Source organism: Heterocephalus glaber, unplaced genomic scaffold (assembly GCF_053883595.1).
Source record: "Heterocephalus glaber isolate CG9 unplaced genomic scaffold, H.glaber_assembly_v1.0 deba00000347, whole genome shotgun sequence".
In the NCBI taxonomy this organism is placed as follows: Eukaryota; Metazoa; Chordata; class Mammalia; order Rodentia; family Bathyergidae; genus Heterocephalus; species Heterocephalus glaber.
In genome coordinates this window covers 56,856,719-56,873,944 of record NW_028258143.1, presented here as the reverse complement: position 1 = coordinate 56,873,944, position 17,226 = coordinate 56,856,719, and the positions used below count along the sequence as shown (strand labels likewise).

The 17,226-nt window shown below is 38.6% G+C and overlaps 1 protein-coding gene across 2 annotated transcripts in view; it reads left to right on the top strand.

Annotated features, from left to right (window-relative positions):
* The window catches only part of Pde11a (phosphodiesterase 11A), a 514,960-nt gene that overhangs the window by 492,920 nt on the left and 4,814 nt on the right, over positions 1-17,226 (top strand). The window lies entirely within an intron of this gene.

Genomic DNA, 17,226 nt, shown 5'->3' with positions numbered 1-17,226 from the left:
GAAGAGCAGGAGGTTGACAAGCCAAATGCGGCTTTACCAACTGTGTCACTACATGTGCCATCTGGGGAGATGTCATATTAAATCATGAGTAATCCTAAAATTTTGGAACCAAGAAGGATTAGTAATCCAGTAACTCACTAATTTAAGAGTTAAGATTTGCTCCCACATTTGGCCACTTTTTTCTGAAGTCAAATACCTTAAATATAAATTTCCTGTGTTTCTCAGAGATGTTGTCAAAACCTTGTGAATCAAGACAATTTCAAGGCCTTCCATCATTCACTTGCTCCCTTGCTCTTCCTTTTTAAGGTATGGGCAAGCGTGAGCCCCACTGGTCATATTATCTAGAAGATTTTTTTTTTGGTACCAGGGATTGAACTCAGGACCTTGGGCTTGTAAGTTAGGTGCAGAGCCACTGAGCTACATCCCCATTCAAAATACCAGTCCCCAAATGGGCTTGTAACAGTATAAGTCAGAAATGAAGTAATTATGGTAGTAAAATGATCATATTCTCCTAACAAGGGTAATGGTTCAAACAGATATTTGAGGTGACTTCCAAGTCTAATTTATATTTTATCCCAAAAAATATTTCAAGAAATACTCTAAGTTCTTTCTCTTCCATCATACTTTCTACCTTTTAGTTTCTAATTATTTCTCTTAAATAAGAGGTGAGTGAAGACAAAAAATACTAATTCTTTGCTAGCAACTGTGTAAATATAACTCAATAGCAGGAGGACAAAACCATCTTTGCTTTGTCTTTGAAGAAATGAATAAGCAGCTCAGATAATTTCTTCAAAGTTTTTTAAAGGTATTAATGGCACAGGTAGACATTTTCAGGTTCAAAAGCAAACTTTGGTTTTAATTTAGTGAGATTTTCTATGCCCTCTTCTAACAACAGAATCTAAAAGTACTCACTTTTTCTAAGAGCAAACCAGGCTGTTTGATGACATTTTTGTCCCATATCCTGCTGTTGAGTTTCAAGAAATGAATGTGATCAACTAATAAGCACACCCTGAGCCAGATGATGGCAGATGTGGATCATGCTGGCAGAAGGAAAGCAAGGCCAGAATCTTGCTCCCAGAAGCTTGCTGAACTGATAAAAACAAAGTCTCAGGAATAATGTTAGTAAGAATACCATATTCATTTCCCAAGGGGGTTATTGTAGGTTTGTTTTTGCAGCAGGACTTTGTAGCAGAGTCATGAAAGATAACAAAAAACCAAATCAACCTTGTAGAAATAAAAAGTCTAATTTTTAAAATGAATAATACAATAGATGGGATTCCCAACAGAAGAAGCACTGCTGAAAAGACCTGAGTAACATAGTCATAGGAACCAACCAGATACAGGAAAAACTGAAAAGAAATAGTCAGACACAGATGCAGGACAATATCAAATGGCTTAATATATGTATAAATGGAGCAACAGTGGTAAAAGGTAGGCATTAGAAACAGTTGAAGAAAGTAGTAGAAATTTTTAAAAATTTGATGAAAATTATATACATAGAAAAGCAAGATTCTCAATGAACCCCAGGCAACAGATACATAAAGGAAAGTTCATCAAGCCACATCAGGATTAAGTCCAATGATAAGAGAAAAATCTCTAAAAGACATGTATTTTTAAAGTTCCTAAAATATCTTTAAAGTAGTAAAAAATACAAAAACATTTTAGATATTAACAGTGTGAATGGAGAGACAGAAAATATATTTCAGGCATACATAAAAAGGAGGCCAGAAGCTAATGTGGTGGCACACAGTGTAATCCCAGCACTTGGGAGGCTGAGTCAAAAAGTTCTACATAGCAAGTTCAAGGCCAGCCAAGACTACATAGTGAGACCTTGTCTCAAAAAAAAAAAAAAAAAAAGAGTCCAGGTTCTACCCTGGAAAATCAGAGACTTTACAGAAGGTAGAATATGAGCTAGGTGTTGAAGAATGACTAGTTCTCTAGGAAGAAGAGTTTCCCCACCATACTTGGAGAATCAGAGACTTACGTAAAATTCTTGGCTCTCTCTCTCTCTATATGACCATTGCTAGAGCACTTAACCTTGTGAACCTTGGTTTTATATCTATGAAGCGGGGGAGTGATAAACCTACTGCATGAAACCACTATGAAGATTTTAGTAGGTAGTGACTTCAAACCCCTGGCCCTAGTCCTACACAGTGAATGCTCAATATACAGAAGGTACTCTTCTTTTTCCAAAAGGTCCTCAAAAAAAAGAAAATAAGGACCAGGGGAATGGTATATGTGCTGCTGAAGTGAGCACTGGACCAGGGGAATGAGAACTATTTGGCCCAAGGAAGAAATTTTTTTCCTCTACTAGCAGAAATACTATTAGGGTTCACACTATAGAGCTGGTTACTTTTGGTCCTCCCTTTAATTGAGGAAAGCGCCAGTAATTTAAGACCTTCAGAGGCTGGTAATTCTTAGAGTCCATAAAGCAATGATTCTTAGCTGGAATGATCCTGCTCCTCAGGTGACATTTGCAATATATTTAATATTTCGGATATTTTGGGCTACCATAACGTGGCAGGGAGTTAGGGTTCGGGGCTGCTACTGGCTTCTATAGTATCATACAGTACATAAGACAGGCCCATAACAAAGAATTATCTGGCCAAAAATATCAACAGAACTGCAGCTGAGAAACTACAGCAACTTGGCAGTTCTTCTCCTTACCAACTGAATGACCATGAGTCCTTTAAACTATCTAGGCCTTGGTCTCTTCAATCATAAAACAACAAAAAGAGGACAATAATGGTACCTACCTCATAAGGTTCTTCAGAAAATGAAATGACAGTGTCTGTAAAGTACTTAGTAGAGTTTAACACAAAGTGAGCATTTAATAAACATTTGCTAGCAACAGGAATTGTCTGAACACACTGAAAACATTTGGAAATGGTTAAAGACAATTAAGAAATTTAAATAGATTCACTCACTATTTGGGGAGTTTCTTTCAGAGGAGGAAGATAACAATAATAAAATTTTTTAAAAACCTCCTGGAACAACATGATTGCGATGCTTGGGCAAGGCTCAGAGTACACATTAGCATCTGGACTGCATACAGGGGAGAGGGCCAGATGCCAGATTCGTGTATCCTTCTTAGCTTTACCCACCCTTACAGTATCATTACAGGCCTTAATCTAAACAGTTGGTATGGGTTCTCTGTTGTCTTTCTCTTCTAAGAATGACTAATGTAAAGATGCTGTTCTATATCTTTTTTTTTCTGTTCTATATTTTACATAGGGTTTGTATGTGTTGATTTAGTAATATCTATCAAAATGCAAATACATATGCTCTTTGGATCAGCAACACTGATTCTAGAATTTAATCTTTTTTTTTTCTTGTCCTGGGGATCAAACTTGGGTCTTTGCGCTTATGTAGCAGGCGGCAAAACCACTGAGCTAAATCCCCGGCCCTAGAATTTAATCTTTTAATAAACCTGGTATCCACAAAATGGCTCTCTACAAGGACATCCATTACAGCATTATTTGGAGTGGCCAACTATATACAACCCTTAGTTTCTATATTTTTTAAAAGAACTGTTTAAACAAATTATGACAGCACTGAAATACTAGATATCTATAAAAATGAGAAAAATCTCATTTTTTACTTACATAGGATGGAAAGGTTCTTGAAGGATATAGAAAAACTGGATAACATCTCTTGCCTTTTGTGGAGAAAACCTAGTGGTTTAGGCAAGTGAAGAAGGGAGATTTTACATTGTACCTTTTGTATCCATTGAGCTACGTAAATGTGTTAGTCATAACATAAATGAAATATGGAATAAACTATATGTGCCACACATGAAAGAATTCAACAATGGAGTGTAAATAGAACCAGGAAGTGGGGTCCCTCGGCCATCTAGATGACTAGATGCCCAAGGTTGTGTCCCTTAGTGGGGCAAGTGTCCCAGATCCTGTCTGTGATGGGCCAAGAAGGGCCAGGAGAGCGTTTGGAGCTCTAGTGATAGCAATAAGGTTGCCCCATGAGAGAAGCCATACATCTCAAGTTGTGTCTTTGCTTCTGCATCCTCCCTAACCTACACCTGGCACAGTACATGCATCATCATCCTGCGCTGCTTGAGAAGTTTCTGGTTTGAAGGGAGATCATCCCAGGAATTAGAACCATTAGAACCATTAGATAGAAGATACAGATGTGGATTTCAGCTCAGCATAGGAGCAATATTCGCAGATCTGAATAAAGGGTGAAAAAGAGTGTCCCCTAGAAGTAGTACTGTAAGTGCCTCTGGACATGTCCAGCTAGGGGCTGAATGGTCACTCCACAGGGAAGCCACAGAGGAGAGTTGCGCATCCTGTGGCTCACAGAGCAGTGTCTAGTACTAACCATTACAGTCCCTCTGTATGCATGTGGAGACTGATCAGATGGGTACAGTTCCCTCTTTCTCTTGTATCAAGTGAGGAGCAAGTCAAAGTAGCCATCAGTAGCATTCTCAGAACCTGTCAGGTGTCAGTCGCTGATGACAAGCTATTAGCAATGTCCAGTCTTTGTACGTACTAGAAGCAGTTCTCTTGCGGATGGCACTGCATGAAATCACCATGAACCCTAGGCTTCAGGTTTATGGATAGTCCTTTGCTTTGTAAGAGTTCCATATTCTGTCAGCTAACTGCATTTATGTAACAAATATATAGTCTAAGAATAACTCCTCAAGACAGGTTTTTTTGTTACCTTTGCCTGGAACCAGGACGTGACCAGAAGAAAATGATGTTCTGGTGTGGCAACTCTGTTTCAGAATAGGACACACAGAGAAGGAAGGAATTCTGAGAAAGATCTGCCGCCCTCCTCATTATTTCATTCAACAAAAAGAAACAAAAGAGCGAACAAAGAACAAGGATAAAGGAAAGAAAGCTGTTTGGGGCTAAGCCAAATAAACTTAAATAGTTTAAGAAATAAATTGGTGGAGTAATTCGAATCATGGGCAGGTGCTATGAATGTAATTTAGTAAATGCTCGGGAACCTGCCAAGGAAGAGAAAAATGTGTTGCTTTTGAGATCATTTCCCAGCAGCTTCATAAAAGAAAACTGATTACAGGAATTTAATAAGTAAAACAGAGCCAGAAATATTGTAATCAAATGAGTTTTTAATTACATTTCAAGCAGAAAAAAAATTCCAATTTGTGCTCCTGGGATTAAAAAAAAATAAGTTTGAGAGAAATGCTTTTGTAGCAGGAAAATAACGTAAACACTAATTTTCATAGGAATTACAGTAGTCAGTTTAATTAAAAGGCTTGATCACAGTAAAGAGGAGCTGGTGCCAAACCACACTAAATAAAAACCATGGCAGGTGTTGCTATTTCACACTATTGTCTAGATTAAAAACACTGTGCTTTGAGCAGGAATTTGCCATCTGCATTTTTCTAATGAAAATAAACAGGATGGGGGGGGGGGTACTGGGGAATCAAACTCAGGACCTTGCACTTGTGAGGCAGGTGGCGGAACCACTGAGCTAAATCCCCAGCCCTAAACAGGATTTTTTGATCACTGTCTGAGTTATTATGTTGTCTTTTTTTGTTATCATATAAAATAACTGGTACATCTGATTTAAAATTAGATGTTTGCGCACAGTGTGATAAACATCACTGTTAGAGACAGTGGGAAAAACTGAGAATATCCTCCACTCACAGAGCACTGATGTAGAGACAGTTGCCACCTTAGCTGGAGTGGAGAGCTCACTATTCATTAATGAGCTTTTTCTGGACTGTCAACTCCACCCTAGTCTTTTAATTTACATCTAGTTAAATTTTACCGGTATTCCTGTACCTCCCTAGAGTGGAAGATATCCGAGAGGATAAATCGGGTTTACTAGCAGGTGGTTTGCAGTTGTGCACAGGGTGTGGGTGCATTCTGTCATTCTCAACATGAAAATTTATTCTTCCTGCTAGAAGAGTTGGCTATTGACCACTTTCTAACCACAGAACACGCCTGGACCAAGCTTTTTAGGGGTTGTGCTCAAATCACCGAGATTTAATTCTGTGTTCACTTTTTTTCCCCTTTGAGATGAATGGAACACAGCTGCAAGGTGTCTCCAGGGGATCAGGAGTATAATCCATGGCTACAGAACAAAAGAAACTAACTGACCAAAGTATATCAAGAACATCACCTTTCCTAAGGTTGACACTCCCAAGGCCCCATGCTCCTTTTATTCATCGCTTTATAGGAAAATATTTCAAACTACCTTATAGGGCTTAATGTAACAAGAGAGAGAAACTTTATCAGAATTGTAGGGAACTTGGACAAAGCAGACTGGTTTCTGGGGAAGAAAACTACTTTTCCCATGGGGCAGAAGACTGTGGCCTTTGAGACAGGAACAAGCACGTAGGAGTGAGTTAAGTCTCTTCCATGATAACTTCTAGTATTCAGCAGAGTCAGTATGCATCCAAAATGAGAGTAATTGGATTTCCTGAGAAAAGAGAAAATTAAATGGAACTCTGTGTTGGGAATGATGAAGATCGGAGTCAAGAAGGCAAATGAACTTAAGAAGGAGGTCAGGGGTCGGGGATGTGGCTCAGTGGCACCGAGTCTGCCTAGTGAGCGCAAGGTCCTGAGCTCAATCCCCAGTACCTCAAAAAAAAAAAAAGAAGAAGGAGTTCAGAATCCAAGGAAGTAAGACTTTGAAGTCATGAAGAGGAATTTAAAAGGTCCCCAGGGTATAAAATAGATTTGAGGTCAAGTTTTATCTACATCTCAAGGGATTCCAGACCTAAAGATTCCATTCAAAAAACAGTGTCAGAATTCATGAGCCTTCTATACATATCCAAGATAATGAGTGACAGAATTGATGACTAAAAGGGAGGGAGGGATGAAGAAGTGAGAAGGAAGCAACTACCTGGTGCCAGGCCCTACCCAAATCTGATGTCACCAGCAATCACATTCAAAGTGTCCTCAGAAGTTCATGCCTTCAGCATCTTCCTCACCATCACAAACTTTAAAACTTATGAATATCACACTAAAATCAGGAACAAGACAAGGATGCCCACTATCACCACCCCTGTTCAATATTGTTCTGGAAACATTAGCCATAGCAATTAGACAAGAGAAAGAAATAAAAGGAATAAAGATAGGAAAGGAAGAAGTGAAACTGTCATTATTTGCTGATGATATGATACTTTACATAGAAGACCAAAAAACTCAGTCAAAAGTCTTCTGGACCTAATTGACAGATTCAATAGAGTAGCTGGATACAAGGTCAACACTCAAAAAACAATAGCCTTCTTATATGCAAATAGCAGACCCATTAAGAGAGAAATTCAGGAAATAATTCCTTTTAAAATAGCATCTAAAAAAATGAAATATCTAGGAATCAACCTAACAAAGGAAGCAAAAGACCTCTACACTGAAAACTACAGCACTCTGAAGAAGGAGATTGAAGAGGATATAAGAAAATGGAAAGATATCTCTTGTTCCTGGGTAGGAAGAACCAATATAGTGAAAATGGCCATACTTCCAAAACTACTATATAGATTCAATGCAATGCCAATTGAAAGTCCAACAATATACTTCACAGAACTAGAGAAAACAATCCAAAAATTCATTTGGAAACAGAAGAAACCTAGAATAGCAAAAGCAACAGAGACATGGCTGGGGACATCACAATCCCCAACTTGAAACTATACTACAAAACTACTGTGATAAAAACAGCATGGTACTGGCAAAGAAACAGACCCGAAGATCAGTGGAATAGAGTAGAAGATGCAAAAACAACTGCAGACATACTCAGTCACCTCATCTTTGACAAAGGAACCAACCACCCTCATTGGAGGAAAGATAGCCTATTTAATAAATGGTGTTGGAAAAACTGGATTTCAACCTGTCAGAGATTAAAACTAGACCCATACCTATCACTGCACACTAAACTAAGATTGAAGTGGATTAAAGATCTAAATATTAAGTCAGAAACATTAAACTTGCTGGAAGATAAGTTAGGTAGAACTCTTGACGACATTGGCATAGGAAAAGACTTTATGAACAAATCTTCAGTAGCACGGGAGCTAGCACAAAGAATCAACAACTGGGATCTCATCATATTAAAAAGCTCCTGCACTGCAAGAGAAACTACCAACAGAGCTAAGAGACAACCTACAATATGGGAAGAAATATTTAGCAGCTGTAGCTCAGAGAAAGGTCTACTATCAAGAATATATAAAGAACTGAAAAAAATCAGACCTCCCAAATTCAAAGACCCAATTCAAAAATGGGCATCTGAAATGAACAGACATTTCTCAGACAAAGAAGTAAAAACAGCAAATAAATATATGAAAAAATGTTCAACATCACTGATCATTCGAGAGATGCAGATGAAAACAACACTGAGATTTCACCTCACCCCACAAAGAATGGCTGCTATCAAGAAATCAAACAATAACAAATGCTGGTGGGGGTGTGGAGAGAAAGGAACCCTTCTCCATTGTTGGTGGGAATGCAAACTGATGCAACCACTGTGGAAATCAGTATGGAGATACCTCAAAGAACTAGGACTACAGGTCCCATTTGACCCAGCTATTCCCCTACTGGGAATCTTCCCAAAGAATTAAAAGAATCATACCACAGCAATATATGTGCACCTATGTTTATAGCGGCACAGTTTGTAATAGCTAAAGCTTGGAAACAGCCCAAGTGCCCATTGACTGGAAACTGGATAAAGAAGATGTGTTGTTTTTTTTTAAATGGAGTACTACTCAGCCATAAAGAATGAGAAACTAGAGACATTTATAGCTAAATGTATGCATATTGAGGCCATACTCTTAAGTGAAATAAATAGGACACACATGTGTAAATACCAAATAGTTTCTCTAGTGTGAGAAATTGAAAGTGTAAATAAGAATGAAAATAATTAAAATGAATAATTGATAATTTGAAATAAGAAAAGCTCCAAGGGTTTGGGGATGGTGGAAGGGAAAGGGGAAAGGGAAGAAGGGAAAGAAAAAATTATGAGAAAAAAAAACATGGAATCAAACTCTGTGTAAATAGGGAAGGGTGGAGGGGGTGAAGGGTGCACAGGTAATGGAAGAAAAAATAAAAACTAAGATGCATCATGTTCTGGTACAAACACCCAATGATAAATGTAAATGTATTTTATACCTAAAATGTACCAATAAATATATATATTTTTAAAAACCCCCAAAAAACAAAAAACTTATGAATAACAAACTTATTAGCCAGTTTTTCGTTTTTGTTTTTTAGCCAGTTTGAACTGATTACTAACAAAGGTCAAAGTGACACAATTTCAAGACATGTACCTTATTTTTTTCTTCTTGACTTGTAAAGAACTATCTTTCTATGTTACATCCTCAACAGCTTTCTCCATAAACTCATTCTATATGGCAGGCTCCTGCCCTCTCCTTGATTTTTACTTGAGAAAAACATGTAAAACATGGCTTTAAAAACAAAAGATAAGGGCTGGAGATTTAGCTCAGTGGTTCTGCTGCCTGCCTCACAAGCACAAGGACCCGAGTTCAATCCCCAGTCCCAAAACAAAACAAAACAAAACAAAAGATAAGATTACAAAAGGAACCTTTAACTTCCTGTACGGATTATCTTTCTTCTTCAGTAGACTACAGATCATTTGTGATCTTAACAGGTAAGAGATATGTTTCATCATCAATAAAATGCAGTCATTGTGAGGAATACCTAAGATGAACCACATCAAGCAGCTGGCAATGTACCTAACACCCAGTAGGTCTTCATAAACAGAAGCTTCATCTTGTCCATGGGGATTGCCAGGATTTTGTACTTCTCTGAGATGCTGGAGATGGACAGTAGGTACAAGAAGTACAGATGCTTAAAAATCCACAGTTTCTCATTAGATTCTGCCCATTTGGAAATTGCTATTGTACCAATACCACCATGTGAATATACTTTAGGTGTTTAGAAAACATAAAAGGAATCTCAAGGCAAAACCGAAATACTAGTAGTGATTATCTCCTGAGTTATAAGATTACACTTATTGCTCTTTCCTACTTCTTTTAAACGTAGTTTCTGTATTTTCTAAAATTAATGCATTATTTAAGAAATATATAAAATAACTTTTTTGAGTCGCACGAAACATGCCGAATCAGCCTGCTGCAGACAGGCAGGTCTGTGCATGCCCTCCGAGGTCCCAAGTCACGTGGAAGACACCAAATCACCCCGCTGCAGATAGGCAGCCACCTGGTTCCACACTACAAAGATGCAGAGGACACCAGACCACCAGACCAAGGTACTGAGTCCCACTGCTCCTGGCCCAGAGGTAGGGGCTTCAGAGCCACCGTCCCACTGCTCCTGCTCCAGAGGAAGGGGCTTCCTGGTCACCATCCCTCCCGCTGCTCCCAGCCTAGAGGAAAGGGCTTTTGGACCACCTTCTGTCCCACTGCTCCTGGTCCAGAGGAAGGGGTTTCCCAGCCACCATCCCTCCGGCTGCTCCCAGCCCACAGGAAAGGGCTTTTGGGTCACCATCCCTACCGCTGCTCCTGGCCCCTGTCCCACTTCACCCAGCTCAGAGGAGTTAATCTGTGTAGGCGCTAACAGCCCGCCGCCCCAGTCAAAATGAGAAAACACATAAATAAGTCTCAAAACCAGACTTCCAGATCACCTACAGCAACTCCAAAGGGAAATGAGATGGAACACTCTGATATTCAACCACCTGGACACACTGAACTGGCAACCAAAGGGGATCTGAAAAAAAGGAAATCAGAAATAATTTCTCAGATAACAGGAGAAATTGTGCCCCTAGTGCAAGATATGATTAATAAATCTAGAGAGGAGCTGAGGAACATGATGGAATCCTAACATAAGAAACAAATGGAATCCATAAAACAGATGCAAATAGATTTCCAGGACATGAAAAATGCCATTGAAAGTCTACACAGCAGAATGAGCCAATGTGAGGACAGAATTTCAGATATAGAAGATAAGATTGCAATTAGTGACCAGGAAAAGAAAAATTGCTTCAAAATTATAAGGGAACATGAGAAATCAATCCAGCAGCTGCTAGATGATGCAAAGAAGAATAACATAAGACTGATTAGGCTCAATGAAGAAAGAGGAGAGAGTGGATATGACATAAGAAATCTCTTCACAGAAATAATGGCAGAAAACTTCCCAAGCAGGGGAAAAGACCTTGATATACAGATAAGTGAGGCATATAGGACTCCAAATAGCCTTGATCAAAAAAAATCTACACATAGGCATATAATTGTTAAGATTCCAGAAACACAACAGAAGAACAAAGTTCTCCAAGCAGTCAGAGAAAAGAAACAAATCACATACAAAGGAAAGCCCATCAGAATCACAGCAGACTTCCCAACACAAACCATCAAGGCAAGAAGAGCTTGGAGTGACATATTCCAAGCCCTAAAAGAAAACAGCCTCCAACCCAGATTGATGGACCCTGCAAAACTATCTTTCAGAATTGATGGAGAAATAAGATACTTTCATGACAAAGAACACCTTAGGAACTTTGTGAATACCAAACCAGCACTCCAAAGAATTTTACACAATATCCTAGGAACAGACATTGAGAATCACAACCCCAGGAAGCAAAGCAGAATGAACCCATCTGGCATGACAAGAAATTAAATGTAAAGGGGGAGAACCCAACAAAAAGAAAAAGTCATGGCAATGACAAGTCAGTACGTTTCATTTATAACCATCAATGGTAATGGTCTCAATTCACCAATCGAAAGAAAGAGACTGGCAGAATGGGTCAAGAAGCAAAATCCAACAATATGCTGCATACAAGAAACACACTTAATTCAAAAGGAAACTAATAGACTGAAAGTTAAAGAGTGGAAAACAATACTCCATGTGACAGGAACCCGAAAAAAAGCAGGAGTAGCTATCCTCTTTGCAGATCAAGTAGATTTCAAACCAACACTGATTAAGAGAAACGAAGAAGGACACTACATCCTTGTAAAGGGAACAATCCAAGAGGAAGAGATGACAATCATAAATATCTATGCACCAAACACTAGTGCACCCAACTATATAAAACAAATACTAACGGACATGAAAAGTCATATATGCACTAATACAATTGTAGTGGGGGACCTCAACACCCCACTGTCACAAATAGATAGATCAACTAGACTAAAAATAAGTAATGAAATACTAGAACTCAATCGAACTCTTGAACAAATGAACTTAACAGATGTTTACAGAGTCTTCCACCCCACAAAATCAGAATACACATTCTTCTCAGCTGCACATGGGTCATTCTCCAAAATAGACCACATACTCACACATAGAACATGTTTAAGTAAGTGCAAAGGAATTGAAGTTATCCCCTGTATATTATCAGACCATAGTGCAATGAAATTGGAGATCCATAGCAAAAGAAACTCAAAAAATTTCATAAGCACATGGAAATTGAACAACACACTTCTGAATAACCAATGGGTCACAGAGGAAATTAAAGAAGAAATCAGACAGTTCCTTCAATTAAATGACAATGACAATACAACAAATCGGAATCTATGGGAAACAATGAAAGCAGTCTTACAAGAGAAATTCATAGCAGTGAATACTCATATTAGGAAAACAGAAGGAGCCCAATTAAACAACCTGATGCTGAACCTCAAGCTTCTAGAAAAAGAAGAGCAGGACAACCCCAAAGCTCATACAAGGGAGGAAATTATAAAGATCAGAGGAGAATCAATGCAATGGAGACTAAGAGAATGATACAAAAAATCAATGAAGCCAAGAGTTGGTTCTTCCAAAGAACCAACAAAATTGACAAAACTTTAGCCAACCTTGTCAGAAAAAGGAAGGAAAAGGCCCAAATCCAAGCAATTAGGAATGAAAAGGGTTAAATTACAACAGACCCAGCAGAAATCCAGAGGATCTTCAATACCTACTTCCAGAACCTATACGCCAATAAGATGGACAACACAGAAGAAATGGACAGATTCCTAGATACATATGAATTACCAAATTTGAATGAAGAAGACCTAAAAATTCTGAACAACCCAATATCAACCAATGAAATTGAAAATGTAATTAAAAACTTATCAACTAAGAAAAGCCTGGGCCCTGATGGCTTCACTGCTGAATTCTACAAGACATTTAGAGAGGAACTGCTGCCACTACTGTTTAAACTCTTCCATGAAATTGAAAGGGAAGCAATACTCCCAAATTCATTCCTGGAAGCAAGCATCACCTTGATCCCCAAAGCAGAGAAAGACCCAACTGAAAAAGAGAACTATAGGCCAATCTCACTAATGAACATAGATGCAAAAATCCTTAATAAGATACTGGCAAACAGAATGCAAAAGATCATCAAGAAGATCATACACCCTGATCAAGTGGGATTCATCCCAGGGATGCAGGGATGGTTCAATATACGAAAATCAATCAATGTAATACACTATGTCCATAGAGCCAAGGACAAAAACTGTATGATTCTCTCCATAGATGCAGAAAAAGCACTTGACAAAAATCCAACATGCATTTATGATAAAAACCCTACAAACAATTGGAATAGATGGTCTCTACCTCAAACTGATAGAAGCCATCTATGAAAAACCAATAGCCAATATCATACTAAATGGTCAAAAACTGAAATCTCTCACACTAAAATCAGGAACAAGACAAGGATGTCCACTATCACCACCCTTGTTCAATATAGTTCTGGAAACATTAGCCATGGCAATTAGACAAGAGAAAGAAATAAAAGGAATAAAGATAGGAAATGAAGAAGTCAAATTGTCATTATTTGCAGATGACATGATACTCTATATAGAAGACCCCAAGAACTCCACCAAAAGTCTTCTAGACTTAATAACCAAATTCAGTCAAGTAGCTGGTTACAAGGTCAACACACAAAAATCAATAGCTTTCCTCTACACCGATGACAGACTCACTGAGAGAGAAATAGGGAAAATAATTCCTTTCACAATAGCAGCCAAAAAACTGAAATACCTAGGAATCAACCTAATGAAAGAAATCAAAGACCTCTTCTCTGAAAACTATGGCACTCTGAAAAGAGAGATTGAAGATGATATCAGAAAATGGACAGACATCCCCTGCTCCTGGGTAGGAAGGATTAATATAGTGAAAATGGCCATACTTCCAAAACTGCTATATAGATTTAATGCAATTCCAATTGAGATCCCAGGAGCATACTTCACGAACCTTGAGAAAACAATCCAAAAATTCATTTGGAGCAAGAAGAGTCCCAGAATAGCAAAAGCAATTCTAGGTAACAGAGACATGGCAGGGGGTATCACAATCCCCAACCTGCACCTATACTACAAAGCTACTGTGATAAAAACAGCATGGTACTGGCAAAGAAACAGACTTGAGGACCAATGGAACAGATTAGAAAATGCAGAAACAACGCCGGACACACTCAGTCATCTCATCTTCAATAATGGACCGAAACACCCTCACTGGAGGAAAGATAGCCTCTTTAATAAATAGTGCTGGAAAAATTGGGCTTCAACTTGCCAAAGATTAAAACTAGACCCATATCTCTCACCATGCACTAAACTAAAATCAAAATGGATTAAAGATCTAAATATTAAAATAGAAACTCTAAACCAGTTGGAACAGAGGTTAGGTAGAACCCTTGAAGATATCGGTGTAGGAAAAGATTTTATGAACAAAACCTCAGTTGCCTGTGAACTAGCACAAACAATCAACAAGTGGGATCTCTTCTTATTAAAAGGCTTCTGCACAGCAAGAGAAACCACCAGCAGTGTGAAGAGACAACCCACAATGTGGGAAAAAACCTTCACCTGCTCTTCCTCAGACAAAGGTCTACTATCTCGAATCTATAAAGAACTTCAAAAGATCAGACCTCCCAAATTTAAAGACCCAATCCAAAAATGGGCATCTGAAATGAACAGACATTTCTCAAAGAAGTAGAAATAGCAAATAAATACATGAAAAAATGTTCAACATCACTGATCATTCAAGAGATGCAAATGAAAACAATGCTGAGATTCCACTTCACTCCAGAAAGAATGGCTGCTATCATGAAATCAACCAATAACAAATGCTGGCAGGGCTGTGGGGAAAGAGGAACCCTGCTCCACCGCTGCTGGGAGTGTAGACTGGTGCAAGCATTGTGGAAATCAGTATGGAGATACCTCAAAGAACTAGGACTGGAAGTCCCATTTGACCCCACTATTCCACTGCTGGGGATCTTCCCCAAAGAATTAAAAGAATCATACCACAGTGATATATGTGTGCCCGTGTTCATAGCAGCACAGTTTGTAATAGCTAAAACTTGGAAACAGCCCAAATGCCCATCAACTGGAGACTGGATAAAGAAAATGTGGTTTTTTAATAAAATGGAGTACTACTCAGCCATCAGAAATGAGAAATTAGAGACATTTATAGCTAAGTGGATGCACTTTGAGGTGATATTCTTAAGTGAAATAAATAGGACACACATGTATAAATACTGAATAGTTTCTCTGGTGTGAGAAACTGAAAGTGTAAATAAGGACTAAATGTATAATAGGTAATGTGAAATAGGAAGAAAAAGGGCAAAGGGGAAGGAAGTGGGAGGGCTAGGGGAAAGGATAGAAGAGAATGGGATTAACATGAGAAAATGGAGAAATAGGAACAAAATCTTTGTAAATAGGGAGGAATGGAGGGGTTGAAGGGAGGGCTGGGCAAGGGTGAAAAATAAGAACCAAGAAAGATTATGTAAAGGTGCAAATTTCCAATGATGAATGTCATTATATTGTATACCTAAAATGTACCAATGATTAGAATGAACAATCGATAATGCAAAATAGGAAGAAAAGGTCCAAAGGGGTAGGGGTAGTGGGAGGGGTGGGGGAAAGGAAAGAAGGGAAAGGAAGAATGATGAGAAATGGAAAAAATGGAAATAAAGTCTTTGTAAATAGGGAAGGGTGGAGGGCGTGAAGGGAGGGCCAGGAATGGGGAAAAAATAAGAACCAAGATGCATTATGTAAAGGTACAATTCCCAGTGAGAAATATAATTGTTTTGTATACCTACAATGTACCAATAAAAAAATTTAATTAAAAAATATAATAAAATAAAGTAACTTTTTAAAAATCCTCATGCTTTCAAAGGATAATGATCATGTTAAAAGATTAAATGTCATCCAAATCTTGTTTCCTCTTTTATTGGACTACTCAAAAAATTAAAAGACGCTTAAGCCCTTTCTTGTATGTGTTTTACACTTGATCTTAGCCAAAAGACCCGAGAAGCAATTTTCTTGTACATATTTTAACATGGGTGGCTTTACTTATATTTATTACTCATACTTACAAGATGCTTAATAGTTGTGCTCATCATATTTTACTGGCCAAATATATTTGAAGCTTCTCAGAATGAAAAGTAAAAGATTTAAAAGAAAGAAAAATAATTCTACAAGCTTTTAAATTCAATTTTTACCTTTAAAAAAAAAGAGTGAAGCAGAGAATTATGAAATTTCCCTGTTGGACAAACACTGTGCCCTCGGGCTTGTAAGACATTTATCTCTTTTTGTTTAACTTGAGCTTCCCGAATTCATTCTAGCAGACGCTTCAGAGGCAACATCCTCAGGCGCACCACCGGGCCCTGCAGACCACAAGGAAGCATGCGCATTAAATTCAATCCGCATTAAATTCAATCGCCCTGTCTTACTGAAAGAGGCGCTCAGGTTTTGTGAGGCCAGAAACTTAAACCATCCAGGAGTAGACAGATTATTGTTTTTAAAAGTAACACAAAGTTACATACAAAATAAAATAGTTAGAAGGGCCTGGTGCAGGTGAGGACTCTGAGGCCTGAGCATGCGCCCAACGGTCTGCCTGCCCCGGACACCCCCACCCCCCAGTGTGGCCCTTTCCCTCACCTCACTCATGGCCCTATCAGTCTCCTCCACATTCCTTTCTCTTTCTGTCACATCTGTTTCCGTATATGTTTCTGTATTGACCTGTATATTGACCCTGGCTCCGGGATCTTTTAGCCTAAGAATGAGCCTCTCCTCTTGCTTCCTGCCATTTTAACCTAGCCTTTCTTCTTCAGGGACCACCACCCAGGGGCACCAGTGGCAGAGCGATTGTACATTTGTCTTTGCAAAACTTAAATTCACAGCGTATTGAGACCTGGGCCCTCTCTGACAGTGAAGATACAAACATTAGTAGACAAGTGTGAGCTGAATATTTTTCTTCTGTCTTGCTTGATATGATTGTAAAATAGGCTGCACGTCTAGGAGGCTGGCTCCCCCCAGAGCTGTACACAGCCATCCTGCTTACTTTTGCCTTCATTGCACAGGTTCTATTA